This window comes from Lampris incognitus, chromosome 2 (assembly GCF_029633865.1).
Source record: "Lampris incognitus isolate fLamInc1 chromosome 2, fLamInc1.hap2, whole genome shotgun sequence".
NCBI lineage: Eukaryota > Metazoa > Chordata > Actinopteri > Lampriformes > Lampridae > Lampris > Lampris incognitus.
Genome location: NC_079212.1, coordinates 146,238,760 through 146,255,912, shown reverse-complemented (window position 1 = coordinate 146,255,912; position 17,153 = coordinate 146,238,760). Strand labels below are relative to the sequence as shown.

The 17,153-nt window shown below is 45.8% G+C and overlaps 1 protein-coding gene across 1 annotated transcript in view; it reads left to right on the top strand.

Moving 5' to 3' along the window:
* Window positions 1-17,153, top strand: part of pparg (peroxisome proliferator-activated receptor gamma) — a 95,923-nt gene that overhangs the window by 11,504 nt on the left and 67,266 nt on the right. The window contains 1 exon segment of the mRNA XM_056273873.1: window positions 11,134-11,173. The gene's annotated coding sequence lies outside the window, so the exon portion shown is untranslated.

Below are 17,153 nucleotides of genomic sequence, written 5' to 3'. Positions count from 1 at the left end.
TGAAGCCTGATCCGACAAAGACCTCAACGGTGGAACTGATGGACGATGTCTCCAGGTCACAACGCCAGTGAAGGTGGATGAAGGGGGCAACAGAGGCTGGTCCTCTATCGTCTTGGTTCTCCATGCCATTGGACTCTGGCCACCCCCTGCCAAGGACCGTGTGGTCCTGCCTGCTGACTGTCCTGCTGACCTCCTCCTGCCTACTGACTATGCTCCTGGTCTCCTCCTGCCTGCTGACTGTCCTCCTGACCTCCTCCTGCCTGCTGACTGTCCTGCTGACCTCCTCCTGCCTACTGACTATGCTCCTGGTCTCCTCCTGCCTGCTGACTATGCTCCTGGCCTCCTCCTGCCTGCTGACTATGCTCCTGACCTTCTCCTGCCTGCTGACTGTCCTCCTGGCCTCCTCCTGCCGACTGTCCTCCTGACCTCCTCCTGCCTGCTGACTATGCTCCTGGCCTCCTCCTGCCTGCCGACTGTCCTCCTGACCTCCTCCTGCCTGCTGACTATGCTCCTGACCTTCTCCTGCCTGCTGACTGTCCTCCTGACCTCCTCCTGCCTGCTGACTATGCTCCTGGCCTCCTCCTGCCTGCTGACTGTCCTCCTGACCTCCTCCTGCCTGCTGACTATGCTCCTGGCCTCCTCCTGCCTGCTGACTGTCCTCCTGACCTCCTCCTCCTTCCTTAATACAACAGCACACACATGTAAATCTCACCATCCCCCGTACTACCCTGCTCAGTATCAAGCCTGCATGACAACCACAGGACATACAGGCTGCATTATCATCTCTAAGTCCTAATTCTTACAAGTTTCAACTTAATCTTCTTTTTTAGCACCAGAAAGGTGACGGATGTCTCCTCTCCTCTGCTCGTGTTGACTCTGAATGAAATCTAAGCTGAGATCAATACAGTAGCCATACAGTTGAATTGATATAATTACTCAGCCTTCAGCACACACAGATTTTAATATTGTCCAATTACCCAGCCATGCAAAACTCCTGCATCCCTGAGTGAAAACAAAGGGGGTGCCTACGTATTATAAAAGCTGTTATCAAAAAGGCAAAAGACTAAACCACCACAGCCATACAAAAGGCTATTAAAATGAAATAATAAACTATACTGGTGTCAAAACGTATCTGTACAACAGCCAATCCTCCATTGTCTCACCGCTCATGGCTGAACACCAGCGTTGGCTAACAGAAGATAATATATGACATTTTATATTGGTAATGAAATGCCACACCATAGACACAGCTAGCTAGCTATTCAAACAACAGTGGAAAGGAAAGGGTGCGCTATCAGCTAGCTAACTTCAGCTAGCTAGTTAGGTAAACCAAACGTTAGCTTTAGGTAGCTAACGATGATTTGGTATACTATATTGATCCCCATTGGGAACGTCCTCTCTGCGTTTAACCCGTCCTAGCTGTGTCGCTAGGAGCAGTGGGCAGCCGCCGTGCAGCGCCCAGGGACCAACTCCAATTCGTCTTGCCAGGGGCACAGACAGGAGGAAGTATGAACCCTAACCAGTGATTTTTTTGTTGATGGTGGGGGAAACCCGAGCACCTGGAGAAAACCCACCACAGACACGAGGACAACATGCAAACGCCACACAGAGGACGACCCTGGGATGTCCCCCAAGGTTGGGACAACCCCGGGGTTCGAACCCAGGACCTTCTTGCTGTGAGGCAACAGTATAGTATATAATATAAAAATGTTTCGACCCTGCCGACCTGTCTTTTTTGCTCTTTTGGGGGGCTCCAAGTCTTTATTAGGGGTGTCAGCCCCCTCCAGTCCCCCCTGTAATTCAAACCGTGTGTGAGACGTTAATTGATCGCAAAGCACTTTGAGTGGCTGTTACAGCTAGTAAAGCTCTTTATAAATGCAATCCATATATTTAAGTGTCAGGTCAATTGTAAGTGGCCTTCTGTGAAGTCTAAAAAGTGAAAAAAGCGAATCTAGTTGTGTTTCCATGTCAGAAGTGGGATGGCTGGTCGGAAGAAGATAGCCCTTCTTCCAAGGCGGCGCACCGGACTGCGTTCCCAGCAGCCGGAGCAGCATGAGAAGATGGCAACCGCCAATGCAGAGCAGGCTTGGGAGACAGTGTCTTCATCATCATCGTCATCATCATCAGAGGAAGATGATGAGGAGGAGGACAGGTCTACGGCACCCCCAGCGTCCACAGGGAGACCAAAGGGAGAACTACTGAAAATGGTGAGCCTTCTTGGCAGCACAGCAAAGGAGAGAGGAGGGCCTGTTGATGGAGATTCGAGGCCTCTCTTCCACCGACGAGCCAGCTGCCTCAACCTGCCACCCTGCCCTGTCAAAATGTGGCCCAAATACCCCCCACTCCGAACCTGCCAGCCGCTGCTGCAACGCCGAGCACAGTGGCAGCATCCAGCCCCAGACCGGAACTGCCAACACCATCACCCCGGCATGCGCATCCGGATGCACCGCCGTCAGAGTTGGTGTGGTTACAGAGGAGGTCACAGCCACTTTACTTTGGTACAGTGATTGTAGTACTGTTGTACATGTTTGGTATTTGGAGTATTTTGTTTTTCTGTTTTTCATCTTTTTGCACTTTTTGTAAATATTCTCACTGTCTGCCCCTTGAGAGGTCGGCATAATAAATCACACACACCATCATCATATTTTCCCGCTACGCCTGTGCTTTTCCCATTTTTGCGGAGTTTGAAACAGAACCCTGTGACATTCCACCACATATATTTCGTCGAGTAAAATATGAACGTTCCCTCCGGTTTCCTGCCACAGTTCAAAGGCGTGCAGGTCAGGTGACTCGGCCGTACTAAATTGTCCCTAGGTGTGAATGTGTCAGACCTGTGATGGACCGGCGGCCTGTCCAGAGTATCTCCCCACCTTTTTTCCCCACCCATTTTTTGTTTTTGTACAACGTGTAATTGTTTCTCCATCAGCTGCTCCTCACAGTAGCTCCGACGCAGCAGAATCAGAGGAACTATTTCACCACTAAAACATGAAGCTGCCCTCTTTGCATCTGAACGACCGGAAAAACCAGATTTCTTTTGAGTGGTGGTGTGTTTACAGCGGCAGTCTGCAATTTTCCTCCTTTAACAACTTTGGTTCATCCATGTGAGAGGTGGAGGTGATGTGGTGGTGGTGTTGGACAGTCAGACAGTCTTCCAGTAGAACAGTGGTGTGATATAGTGGCTGTAGGAGGCAGACAGAAACAGACCTGTTGACTCCGATGTTCTGGGACTACAAACAAGGTGTAGCAGGACTAAAAACGTGTAGCAGGACTACAAACAAGGTGTAGCAGGACTAAAAACGTGTAGCAGGACTACAAACAAGGTGTAGCAGGACTAAAAATGTGTAGCAGGACTACAAACGAGGTGTAGCAGGACTAAAAACGTGTAGCAGGACTACAAACGAGGTGTAGCAGGACTAAAAACGTGTAGCAGGACTACAAACAAAGTGTAGCAGGACTAAAAACGTGTAGCAGGACTACAAACAAGGTGTAGCAGGACTAAAAACGTGTAGCAGGACTACAAACAAAGTGCAGCAGGACCACAATCCAGGTGTAGCAGGACTACAAACCAGGTGTAGCAGCCATTGTGGCTGGTGTACCGTCAGCTCAGCAGTAAACAGTTCCCACCCTTGTTAAAATGGATCCTGGGACCAAGGCTAATATGGGAACACTGTTGTACAGTCACATTGGTTGTCATGGACACGGCAGCATCACGGTTGTACAGTCATATTGGTTGTCATGGACACTTCAGCATCACTGTTGTACAGTCATATTGGTTGTCATGGACACATCAGCATCACTGTTGTACAGTCATATTGGTTGTCATGGACACTTCAGCATCACTGTTGTACAGTCATATTGGTTGTCATGGACACATCAGCATCACGTCTCAGTTTCTTTCCCCAACACGTACGTGTTTGCTGCTGCACCAGTGTTCATCCTACCTGGTCAAAACATCTCACCAGTGGTATACGGAGACTGGAGAGAGTCTCCAACCACGGTGAAGATGACTGGTGGTGTTATGGAGCCTGACTCCATCACACACATGGAGAACATAAACAATTATTAAGGGAGGAAAATCACAGATTTCAGGTGTAAGTAACATGTAAAACAGTCGAATGTGTGAATGGCGGGGTTCTGTGAGATCCGTTCACACCAACATGAACCCAGGACAAAGTGCCGTACCCACAAATCATCTCCTCCACAGATAGCAACATTTCTGTGGCCCGGACCCGTCCCACACCCGACACTTCATCCGGCCCACATACCGCATGGGATGATGGCACTTGGGCGGTCCGCTCCTGTTTGCCAGATCTGGGCCAGAACCGAGCCATAGCAATGCCGCATGTGCCACATATTTGCCAAAGGTGGCCATATTTGTGTTGTGATATTTGGGCCATATTCACCATTTACCACACGGGCCACTTCAGGGTCACATCCAGACCACATGCTGCCCAGAGCACCGCATCTTTGCCACAAAAGGCCCACATGTGATTTGGCATATTTGGGCCATGTTTGCTGTTATACAAACCCCAATTCCAAAGAAGTTGGGACAGGGGCATGTTCACCACTGTGTTATACCACCTTTCCTTTTAACAACACTCAATAAGCGTTTGGGAACTGAGGACACTAACTGTTGAAGCTTTGTAGGTGGAATTCTTTCCCATTCTTGTTTGATGTACGACTTCAGTTGCTCAACAGTCCGGGGTCTCCCTTGTTGTATTTTGCGCTTCATAATGCGCCACACATGTTCAATGTGAGACAGGTCTGGACTGCAGGCAGGCCAGTCCAGTACCTGCACTCTTTTACTACGAAGCCCCGCTGGTGGACCACCTGCAGAATGTGGCTTGGCATTGTCTTGCTGAAATAAGCAGGGACGTCCCTGAAAAAGATGTCGCTTGGATGGCAGCATATGTTGCTCCAAAACCTGTATGGACCTTCCAGCATTAATGGTGCCTTCACAGATGTGCAAGTTACCCATGATGCCATGGGCACTAACACCCCCCCCAATACCATCACAGATGCTGGTTTTTGGACTTTGTGCTGAGAACAATCTGGATGGTCCTTTTCCTCTTTAGCCCGGAGGACACCACGTCCATGATTTCCAGAAACAATGTGAGATGTGGACTCGTCAGACCACAGCACACTTGTCCACTTTGCGTCAGTCCATCTCAGATGAGCTCGGGCCAGAGAAGCCGGTGGTGTTTCTGGGTGGTGTTGATATCTGGCTTTGGCTTTGCATGGGAGAGTTTTAACTTGTACTTGTAGATGTAGAGACGAACTGTGTTAACTGACGATGGTTTTCCCAAGTGTTCCTGAGCCCACCTGGTCATATCCTTTACACAATGATGTTGGTTTTTAATGCAGTGCCGCCTGAGGGGTCGAAGGTCACGGGCATTCAGTGTTGGTTTTGGGCCTTGCCGCTTACGTGCAGAGATTTCTCCGGATTCTCTGAATCTTGTGATGATATTATGGACTGTAGATGATGACATCCCTAAATTCCTTGTAGTTGTACGTTGAGAAGCGTTGTTCTTAAACTGTTGGACTATTTGCTCACACAGTTGTTCACAAAGTGGTGAACCTCGCCCCATCCTTGCTTGTGAACGACTGAGCCTTTCGGGGATGCTCCTTTTATACCCAATCATGACACTCCCCTGTTCCCAGTTAACCTGTTCACCTGTGGAATGTTCCAGACAGGGGGTTTTTGAGCATTCCCCAACTTTCCCAGTCTTTTGTTGCCCCTGTCCCAGCTTCTTTGGAACGTGATGCAGGCATCAAATTCAAAATGAGTGAATATTTGCAAAAAACAATAAAGTTTACCAGTTTGAACATTAAATATCTGGTCTTTGTAGTGTATTCACTTGAATATAGGTGGAAAAGGATTTTCAAATCATCGTATTCTGTTTTTATTCACGTTTTGCACAACGTCCCAACTTCACTGGAGTTGGGGTTTGTACATGTGGGCCACTTCAGGCTCACATCCAGGTTGTCAGGGCCAGAAGAAGGCCATCGGTGCCGCATCATCGCTGCCTGAAGTGGCCCACATGCGGATGCTGTCTGGGCTGGATTTGAGATTACTGTGAGAATAATCCCAGTGGGGGGGGGAGGGGGGGAGCACAGGATTTCTGATCAGTGTGAAAGTGTTAGCTTTCTCCCTTCCTCTCACTTTGTGTTTTGCTTCTTCTCATTCTCCCTCTCTCTCATTCCCTCCGTCTCTCTCATGAAGTCGTCTGTGAATCCAAACATCCGTGTGCCGACATCACATGGTCATGTGTGTTAGCGAGCAAGCCTCCTCCCCCGTGTGTTCAGCTTTTTCATGGTCGTTGAAAATGAACGTGTGTGTGTGTGTGTGTGTGTGTGTGTGTGTGTGTGTGTGTGTGTGTTCGCTGTTATCCCCAAGGGGGCCGTTTCTGGGCTGGACGGTCACCTTGTCGTTCCGTGTTACGAGACACGTCCCAGTCATGTTATTGTTCACACAGACACATACAACATATCCTGAACACCACTGTGTAGGGAGGGGGGGGTGCGCAGGCGTGTGCGCCTGAATGTGTGTATGCGTGAGAAAAGGTGCGTCTGTATGTGTGTGTGTGTGCGTGTGTGTGTGTGTGTTAAGGTGCAGGAATAAGTGTGTTTATTCAGGTGCAGCTCGGCGTGTCCGTGTGTCCTAGCACGTTAGTCCTCTGACATACCTCAGCCTTTGTTGGTCTGTCGGGCTCAGACACACCCTCCCTCCCCCCCTGCCTCCCTCCTGCCTCCCCCCGCCGCCGCCGCCGCCGTCCAAAGGTTTGGGAGAATCTCTCGCTCCGCCCGAGGTCGGTATGAGGGCGTGGCTGCTAATCTGAAGCCTCTCGACCCCGCCTGGTGACCTCTGACCCCACCGATCACAACCAAGTAGAGACGGTTTCGGTCATTACAGGCGACACGTGTGTCGACTGTTTCCCCGCACACACACACACACACCGACAGCGAGAGCGACCATAGTCGTCATCACCCGATCCGTTACGGAACCCCGCTTTGTTTTACGCGCGTGTGAAAGTGCGTCTACTTCCGGTCATCGCTATCGTTTTACGGCATTGTCGAAAAAGCGTCACCCCCCCCCCGCCGCTCGCCTGATGTGGATTCTCTTGCCTTCTGCCGTCATAAACCGTCTTAAAAGGGGAACTTTCCTCCAGACCGAGGAACACTGAAACGGGCGTCTTCAAGCGTCACCCTTACAGGTAACGGACGACGAGTCGAGTTTAAAAAGAGTCGCCCCGTCAACCCGGAAGCGCTCCCTTAAAGCGACCGCGTCTACGGTCAGGGCGAATTGTGGCCATAGAGTCCGCTACGAACGTTCATCACTCGTTTCTTATTTCCTTGGTGTGACGACTCGTTTGCTGCTGCTTGTTACTAATCCTTCACTAAACGGATTGTTGACACTGGTCATGTGACCCGTATAAAGGGCATGGGTTACGTCACACATGACGACACATATCGCTTGACGGCAACGCGTCCGCCATGTTGCAGGACAACCGCGCCAAGCCGGAAGAGACGCGTTGCTCTCTGTCACTGCGCGACGCTGCACGCTTTCTAAACAGTCCCAGTGTGTTTCAAGGAGCGATTCATACACAACAGCTGTCCCGGCTCCATAGTGTAGCGGATTCGGGGGACAACGCAACCACGGGAACTGCCGCGGCCGGGACGCGAACCCGTATCGCCCGCACCGCAGGAGACGTCGCTAACCGCTAGACCAGGGGTTCCCAATAGGCGGCCCGCGGGCCACGTCCGGCCCGTGACGGGTTGATTTATGGTCCGCGGGAATTTTTGGAGAAATGCCAGAAGGAAGTTTTTTTTATTTCCCTACCAAAATAATAATAATAATTAATTTCTTAGTGTAACCGGTTATTTTCTTGCCCGGTGCGGGATTCGATACGGGGTGTACTGCACCGCAAGGTGACGTCACTAACCGCTCGGCCAAAGGGTCAGACCCTAATAGGTCTTATTAGTAGTTTACAGTAGTAAAGTAAGACTAGTAATATATTGAAAAATAGATGAAAAATCTCTGTTTAAATTATAATACCTGCAACGTATCGACACCAGAACAAACTAACGAACAACATGCTGCTGGAGGTGGAGTGGCCCGTGGTTTTAAAAGTGGCCCGCCATGAAAAGTAATTGGGGACCCCTGCGCTAGACTAAAGGGTCAGACCCAGCGGCCCGTGGCCAGCGTGTCTTCTTATCCATGCACGTTACGCTACCCCCTCCTTCGGGAAGCGTGTCCCCGCACTTACGCCTCAGGGCGCTCCATCCCACTTCTGACACCGGTGTAGCGAACTCGGGGGACAACATCTGGCCTTGAATGACGGCTGCCTCAACTCAGCCACACTTGGGCCACATCTGGCCCACATAGTACGTGCTATAACCCAAGTCAAGTCCCACACAATATTTGCCGTAACCCAAGTCGGGCCCGGTTTATGACATTTGGGCCATGTCTGGCCCACACAACAGTTGCCAGTGAGTTGCCCGTAACTGGGCTGTAAGTACCAAAAGTGCCCCAGATTAGGCCCAAATGTGTCAGCTATCTGGGACAAACACTGTACTAACTGACGTTAGATAGGAACTGTACATAACTGTCCTGACTTGCATACAAATTCGACATCAGAACGGACTCAGAAACGGAACTCGCTCGTACTCTGGGGACTTCCTGTACTTCCGAGGCCAGTTTTAAGACAGATAAGTTGAACAAAGATTGAGATGGCTTGGACATGTGTGGAGGAGAGATGCTGGGTATATTGGGAGAAGGATGCTGAATATGGAGCTGCCAGGGAAGAGGAGAAGAGGAAGGCCAAAGAGGAGGTTTATGGATGTGGTGAGGGAGGACATGCAGGTGGCTGGTGTGACAGAGGAAGACGCAGAAGACAGGAAGAGATGGAAACGGATGATCCGCTGTGGCGCCCCCTAACGGGAGCAGCCGGACGTAGTAGTAGTAGTAAGTTGAACGGCTGTGTTTCTATAGTCTCTGTCTCTTTTCCTGCCTTATAACTCAAATCCTTTGCAATACATCGACTGCATCACCTTTCACTATGGGGGCTCCCAATGGGAAGTGAACCTCTAACCCTGGCAGTGTTGGTGCCAAATTGCTGCCCTGATTCAGTAGGTTTACCTGATGTTAGAAAAAGTGGATTTATTGTGTTGGTCCGACTAAAACTGGACTTTTAAAATTCATGTAAACATGATAGACCGACTGAAATCTTACTAAATAAAGTTTCTCGAAGTGGGACTTACACACCCAGGTAATGCGGCTGGGGGTGGGTTTACTCTGGCATGTGTACGCTTCAGTCGGCCCCGAACTGGCCCAGGCGTTCTGCGCATGCTCCACAGTTCCCGCGGCCGCCTTTCACCCGGAAGTTGAACAGCGTAGCATCACCATTATCAACATGGCGAGTGCTGGAGCGAGAACCACGCATTTCTGAAGAGACGAGGGGACAAACTTCATGTTGTGTCAGCTAAAGGAGCTGAATAATGCAGAATGGCGAACTATTTAAGAAAGTGGTGGAAAAGTTGGACGAAGCGGGATTTAAAAGAACCCCCGAGCAAATCTGTGTTCGGTGGAAGCGCCTCAAACAGGCCTCCTACTACAGGCCTGCTAACTTGTTTGTCGCTTGTTTGGTATGTGACGCAATAGGTCAGCCGGAAGAAGGTTCAATAGCAACCAGCTGAAAAGGGGCGTGTCGCCACGTACTGTACCGAGGTCGGACACACTTCCGTCAGTAAATCAGTTCTCCCCCGGTTCTTGTATACCGGGACAACGAGTAGTCCAGGTACATGGTCTAATCGAGCTGTAACCGTAGCTCGACTTACCTGCATGTAAACGCAGTCATTGAGGCTCAGGAAACCCAGACCGTCTGTTCAGACCACGTTCCTTCTCTCAACACCTTAGCATCCATCTGTCATGTCGGGGAGGGATGGTCTGGTTTCTGGAGTTTCACTACATGTCCTGCTTACAGTCAGAAAAACCTGTGGGTTCATTTTGCCTGTTTGAAGATATGTTGAATGGTGAGTTTAGCCTAGTTTAGCTCAGTTGCTGGATGTCTGCCAGTGTTCTTAGCGGCTCCTCTCATAAGAAATGAAATATACCTACTCTTCATTGCGCTGGCGTTCATAATTTTTCTTACTCATTGTTTTCACAGGTACATACAAAATCCCCAGAATAGATTAGAGTAGATTATCGTCTTCAACTATTTTTTCATAATACACACATCTCCATCTTCTTTGGCCGTAGGAGTGTATTTATGTAAAAATAGTTCAAAAGTGTCATCTAATTTTCAGGATGTTAAACAGTTAAGATAAATTGTTGAATTGTAAACGATAGGCTACTGTGTAGAAAAAAATAGTCATGTTTTGGAAAGTACTACTAACACTTTAGAGAAAATCTATTTCCTGTCATTTTAGGGGCGCTGCTAATGATGCTGATAGACATCCTGTGATGTACCCTCAAACTGCACACACAGACATAAAAAAGGTGTGCATGAGTTAGTGTGGTTCTACTAGGTACAACACATAGTAAAACCCCCGAGACCAAAATATCCCTTTCAACCTCTCCAGCACTGACCTGAGGTCAGCCAGTCAAAACACAGACAAACCAAAAGGACATGTGGTTTTGACAGAGCAAGCGCTGGGTGACATTTCCAGACGGAGCAGGCGGGTTGTGCGGTGGGTGTTGTTGCATAAGGAGGCAGAGGTGAGCTCGTCATATGAGTCCTGCTGACTGGTGCTGAGGTGGAGAGAGAGAGAAGTGAAATCTGAGAGGCGGTGAGACGCCTCACAGGGTGAAGCAACAGGAAATCATCTGCTTATGATGTCTGCCTCCTCACACACACACACACACACACACACACACACACACACACACACACACACACACACCCGCCACACAGAACAGATATATGAGCACGCAACACACACTATGTCGCATTGACATTAAGTGCACACATGGACCACATGATGGTGAGCTGTCTGCAATTCTGCTGAGCTAAGACTGTCAGAGTGAAAATGTGTGTGTGTGTGTGTGTGTGTGTGTGTGGTTCCCTGTCTATTGGTGAACGCACACCCTCCTCTCCGCTCATCTTCTCTCTCTCCTTGTCACTCACTGGGCAGGGTGCTGACCATGAGAGGCCTCTGAACCAAAGAGAGACGGGTAAGTGGACAATTCACTTTTACTGTCCTGTTTCCTGTGTGTGTGTGTGTGTGTGTGTGTGGCCTCAGTATCTTCAAGTCATTAGCCACACTAAGTTTTTCAGTCCATTTCAGCAGAAAAAAAACAATCTCATATCTTGTGAGGGCCTCTTTAGGACCGATATCGTTGTTGCGGTTGTGTTGTGTTGTGTGTGCGTTCATGTTGTTTGACAGTTAACCATTATTAAAATGGGTTTCTGCCAGTATTTCCAATGTTATTGCTATGAGGAATTGCTTGTTCTTCCAAACAGGTTTCCTATCTGACTTCGTGATGGATGACCTTGTTAGCTGAATGCACTCAGACTCGCTCTGCCGTCCCGACGTCTGTCGCTTGTCGGGCTTCCGTACAAACCCGATACGCTGACTGTTTATTGACTGGAGAGCTAAAAAACAAAATTAAAACCCCCACAAATTGGCAAAAGCGAGGCCTTGTAGCAGACACGATACTCCCTGCTCTCCTAAATGTCCTGAAACCATTTTCAACCCATTTGATATCTTTAATATCTCTAAAAGCAAATCAGTTACGACAAGTTTGTAATGAAATGGCAGGTTGTGACTCCACAGACGACGACAGAGCTGGTAGTTAAAGGACATATCACTGATGTTCCCTCTTATCAAGATGGGTGTAAAAAATATCGATATGCTTGAGTATCGTGATATTATCTTTTGTGATACTGTATCGATTCTCAAAACCACTATCGATTTCTAATTGTTTACCTGTAAAGGTTCGTGACAAACATTTTGTGTTGTGTGTAACCCCACAACTGCTAAATTACAGTGTTGTAATCTATCTTCAGCCAATCGACTCGGTGGCCCAGTGGGACAACCCTCCAACATGAAGTAGCATAAGCACAAAGAACACAGGCCTATGAGATCACATTATATCGCCTTTCTTACAGTATAACAATATATCGCCTTTCTTACACTACCACAATATATCACCTTTCTTACAGTATCACAATATATCACCTTTCTTACAGTATCACAATACATGGCTTTTCTTACAGTATAACAATACATCGCCTTTCTTACAGTATAACAATATATCGCCTTTCTTACAGTATCACAATATATCACCTTTCTTACAGTATCACAATATATCACCTTTCTTACAGTATCACAATATATCACCTTTCTGACAGTATCACAATATATCACCTTTCTTACAGTATCGCAATATATCACCTTTCTTACAGTATCGCAATATATCACCTTTCTTACAGTATCACAATATATCACCTTTCTTACAGTATCACAATATATCACCTTTCTGACAGTATCGCAATATATCACCTTTCTTACAGTATCACAATATATCACCTTTCTGACAGTATCGCAATATATCACCTTTCTTACAGTATCACAATATATCACCTTTCTTACAGTATCACAATATATCACCTTTCTTACAGTATCACAATATATCACCTTTCTTACAGTATCACAATACATGGCTTTTCTTACAGTATAACAATACATCGCCTTTCTTACAGTATAACAATATATCGCCTTTCTTACAGTATCACAATATATCACCTTTCTTACAGTATCACAATACATGGCTTTTCTTACAGTATCACAATATAGCACCTTTCTTACAGTATCACAATACATGGCTTTTCTTACAGTATAACAATACATTGCCTTTCTTACAGTATAACAATATATCGCCTTTCTTACACTATCACAATATATCACCTTTCTTACAGTATCACAATATATCACCTTTCCTACAGTACCACAATATATCACCTTTCTTACAGTATCGCAATACATCGCCTTTCTTACCGTATCGCAATATATCACCTTTCTTACAGTATCGCAATACATCGCCTTTCTTACCGTATTGCAATATATCACCTTTCTTACAGTATCAAAATATATCACCTTTCTTACAGTATCACAATATATCACCTTTCTTACAGTATCACAATACATGGCTTTTCTTACAGTATCACAATATAGCACCATTCTTACAGTATCACAATACATGGCTTTTCTTACAGTATCACAATATAGCACCTTTCTTACAGTATCACAATACATGGCTTTTCTTACAGTATCACAATATAGCACCCTTCTTACAGAATCACAATATATCGCCTGTCTTACAGTATCACAATATATGGCCTTTATTACAGTATCACAATATAGCACCCTTCTTACAGTATCACAATATATCGCCTGTCTTACAGTATCACAATATAGCACCTTTTTTACAGTATCACAATATATCACCTTTCTTACAGTATCACAATATAGCACCTTTTTTACAGTATCACAATATATGGCCTTTATTACAGTATCACAATATAGCACCTTTCCTACAGTATCACAATATATCGCCTGTCTTACGGTATCACAATATATCACCCTTCTTACAGTATCACAATATATCGCCTGTCTTACAGTATCACAATATATCACCTTTCTTACAGTATCACAATATAGCACCTTTTTTACAGTATCACAATATATCACCTTTCTTACAGTATCACAATATAGCACCTTTTTTACAGTATCACAATATATGGCCTTTATTACAGTATCACAATATAGCACCTTTCCTACAGTATCACAATATATTGCCTGTCTTACGGTATCACAATATATCACCTTTATAACAGTATCACAATATATCGCCTTTCTTACAGTATCACAATACATGGCTTTTCTTACAGTATCACAATATATCACCTTTATTACAGTATCACAATATATCGCCTTTCTTACAGTATCACAATACATGGCTTTTCTTACAGTATCACAATATAGCACCTTTCCTACAGCATCACAATATATGGCCTTTCTTACAGTATCACAATATATCGCCTTTCTTACAGTATCACAATATATCGCCTTTCTTACAGTATCACAATATATGGCCTTTATTACAGTATCACAATATATCACCTTTATTACAGTATCACAATATAGCACCTTTCTTACAGTATCACAATATATCACCTTTCTTACAGTATCACAATATATCACCTTTCTTACAGTGTCGCAATATATTGCGATATATTCAATCGTAACTGCTGTATTATGATACTTAGCGTATCGCCAGATTCTCGCCAATACACAGCCCTACTTATTGAATTTTGGACCATTGTGTCCTTTTGACAAACACACCAAGATGTTCTTGAAGACTTATTTCAAAATCATTTGAAATTAAATTTAAACTGGAACTGTTTCTTCTTACAAAATATCCATCTAACATCTACCTCAGGCATGTATGTAAGCAACCTACTAACATCTATTTCAGCATCTCTGATATATTCTCTGCACCACTGCACCTTATCACCTCTTATTTCACCTGTGTAAGTCAGTCCTTGTGTATATATATGTGGAGATTGTTGTGTTGTAGTGTTGTTATTCTATGTTAAGCACACTGAGAGAGCCACGACACCGGAGTCACATTACATGTATGTGCAAACCTACATGGCCAGTAAACATGATTCTGATTCTGAAATAGCATGTGGGCTTTAAGAACATCTGAGACTTGGTTTCTGGAATAGGCAGTTTTTTGCCTCTATCTCACATCCATTTGGTGGAGGCGTTTCCTCCCACTCCTCTTGACTTAAGGTTGACCTCCTGTTTCTTCTTTTCCAGATCAGAACTTTCATCATCTGAGGGTTGAAATGTAAAAATGAGAACTCAGATTAAAATCAGAGAAATGTGATCTGACTACTTTTTGACTCACCGTTGTGCCAACCTTGGTTGTGTGTGTGTGTGTGTGTGTGTGTGTGTGTGTGTGTGTGTGTGTGTGTGTGTGTGTGTGTGTGTGTGTGTGTGTGTGTGTGTGTGTGTGTGTATTGGCTGTGACTAAGTTCAGCACCCACCAAGTGAGTTCAGGCAAACTTTCATATCTGCTGACGGAGAAGGCACGCTTAGTTTGCTGGAAGTTGAGGTGCATGTGGGGAAAATACACTGATGAGAATATGAGATACTTCACCAAGCCAGATCAAATCAGGGCCTTTTGGTTCAGTCCGATGTTTTACGATGGTTTACTTTTGTTTTCCATGTTGCACATTTTGCAGGGGGTTGCTGGAGCCTACTGTTGTTGTTATTCTTATTATTGTTGTTGTTGTTATTCTTATAACGCCGATGGTAATAATAACGTGGAAACATTCAGTGCCGTGTAGTGTGGCAGTGCGTGTGCGGTGGTGCTGTTGTTGCGATGTCACAGTTGCTGTGGTGACTTTGTGCCCGTCACCAAAATCGGATGCCCGTCCTACTGATTTGCTGTAGCACCAGGTCTGTCTTGGCTTACACCTGGACCTTTGTGCAAGTTGTGTGTTTTCAACTAAATACGCCGGAAACCAGTATACCTGTTCAGTATTCCTCCTCATGAATGTTCATAAAGCAAACATGACTTATATTTCCAGGCTTAGGACTGAATAGACAAAATCACAAAGCCTGCATCTTTTCAAAGCAATTCGGTAACCCTATAATTTACTGGATGTTAACTACATAGTAATTGTGAAGAAATAACGATAAATCAAAACCGGTAAAATCAATATAATGAAAAGTAGTAGAATTACAAGGAAGTATTGGGTGATTATAGAGTAAAATTAAAGCAGAATAAAGAGGTTTGGTCGGTAACTATATGGGAATTAATGGTTGTAGTGAGTGGTGTAGCCCACATACAGGGTGAGACAGGTGGGTCATTTCTTCACATTACTGTGTAATTAACGGCCTGTAAATGACCAGAAATACATTTTAAGGTCTTAGAGGCAAAGCAAAGCAGGAGTTTCTCTTTTTAGTCAGTGATAAAGAACCACACGGTGTTTGATATGATGAACCCAGGTCATGAAGTCACAGAGATGTGCTCGCTCTCTCTCTCGCTCTCTCTCTCTCTGCACTGCATGCTGGGAAGGTTAGGTGTGTGAGTGTGACTGAGGGTGTTGAATGAGCACAGGTGTTTTTTGGGGATAATTCACTGTTATTCTACTGCTTTTCACTTTTCTTTCTACGTGGTAAGGTAAGAGGAGTTAACTTTTACTTTGTTGGTGGTTGTTGGAAAGTGACTGGATTAGCTGGTTGGAGTTTGGTGATGTGCAGTATGGCGTCCCTCCCTTGTGAGGGTTCCCTCCCCTGTCTATCAGACACCAGGCTAGAGTCGTGGCTGACTCGCGGTACACTGTTGAACAGGTTCTCCTGGCTGTAGGAGAACAGGTCGGCTATGAGAACGTCACATACGGCTCTTGGATGAATAAGGCCTTGGTGGCTTTTGTCCAAGAAGAGCGTTTGGTCCACCTGTGGGTTGAGAAAGGCCTGGTGCTAGAGATTAGACTAGACTCACTTCGGAAAGTTTGCTAGTGGGTTCCAAACAGTTTGTCTGGGTTGTGATGATGCTAGACTACGGCATGTTCATGCCTGCGGAGACAGGCGTTCGTGTATTTAAGTGATTCTTTACAACATCTAGAAGTGTCATTTAAAGTCAATGTGAAAAAGGTTTCTACACTCTGTATGCAAGTTCTAGCAGTATGACATTTTTTGAGTGTGGCAATATCGGCCATAAACGGTCATCCTGCCCGCACAGGGAGCCCACTGCGGGCAGTAGTTCAGAATATAACACGGTTCATAATATAATAACGGTCATCTAAGTGATACTGAAGCACAGGCCATGGATGCATGCATAGACGGAGGACAGACAGAACCACTGAGAGACAGTCAGACAGCTGAGGCTAAGAGTCAGATCTCTGCAATATGTGATTCACACTGGGAAAGCGCTGGAAACGAAGATGAGGAAATGTTAGAGGATGGTAGCCTATCACAGTTTACTGATATTGTGTCACAGGGTGATCAGCAGTCATATTCATTAAAGGAGATTAATGATTTCCTTGATGAAACTTATGGCAGACAGTCTTGGGAAATAACAGATTTCTTCTGTAATGTGGACAGGTTTGTTAACTCGGTTATGAAGATTAGAAAAA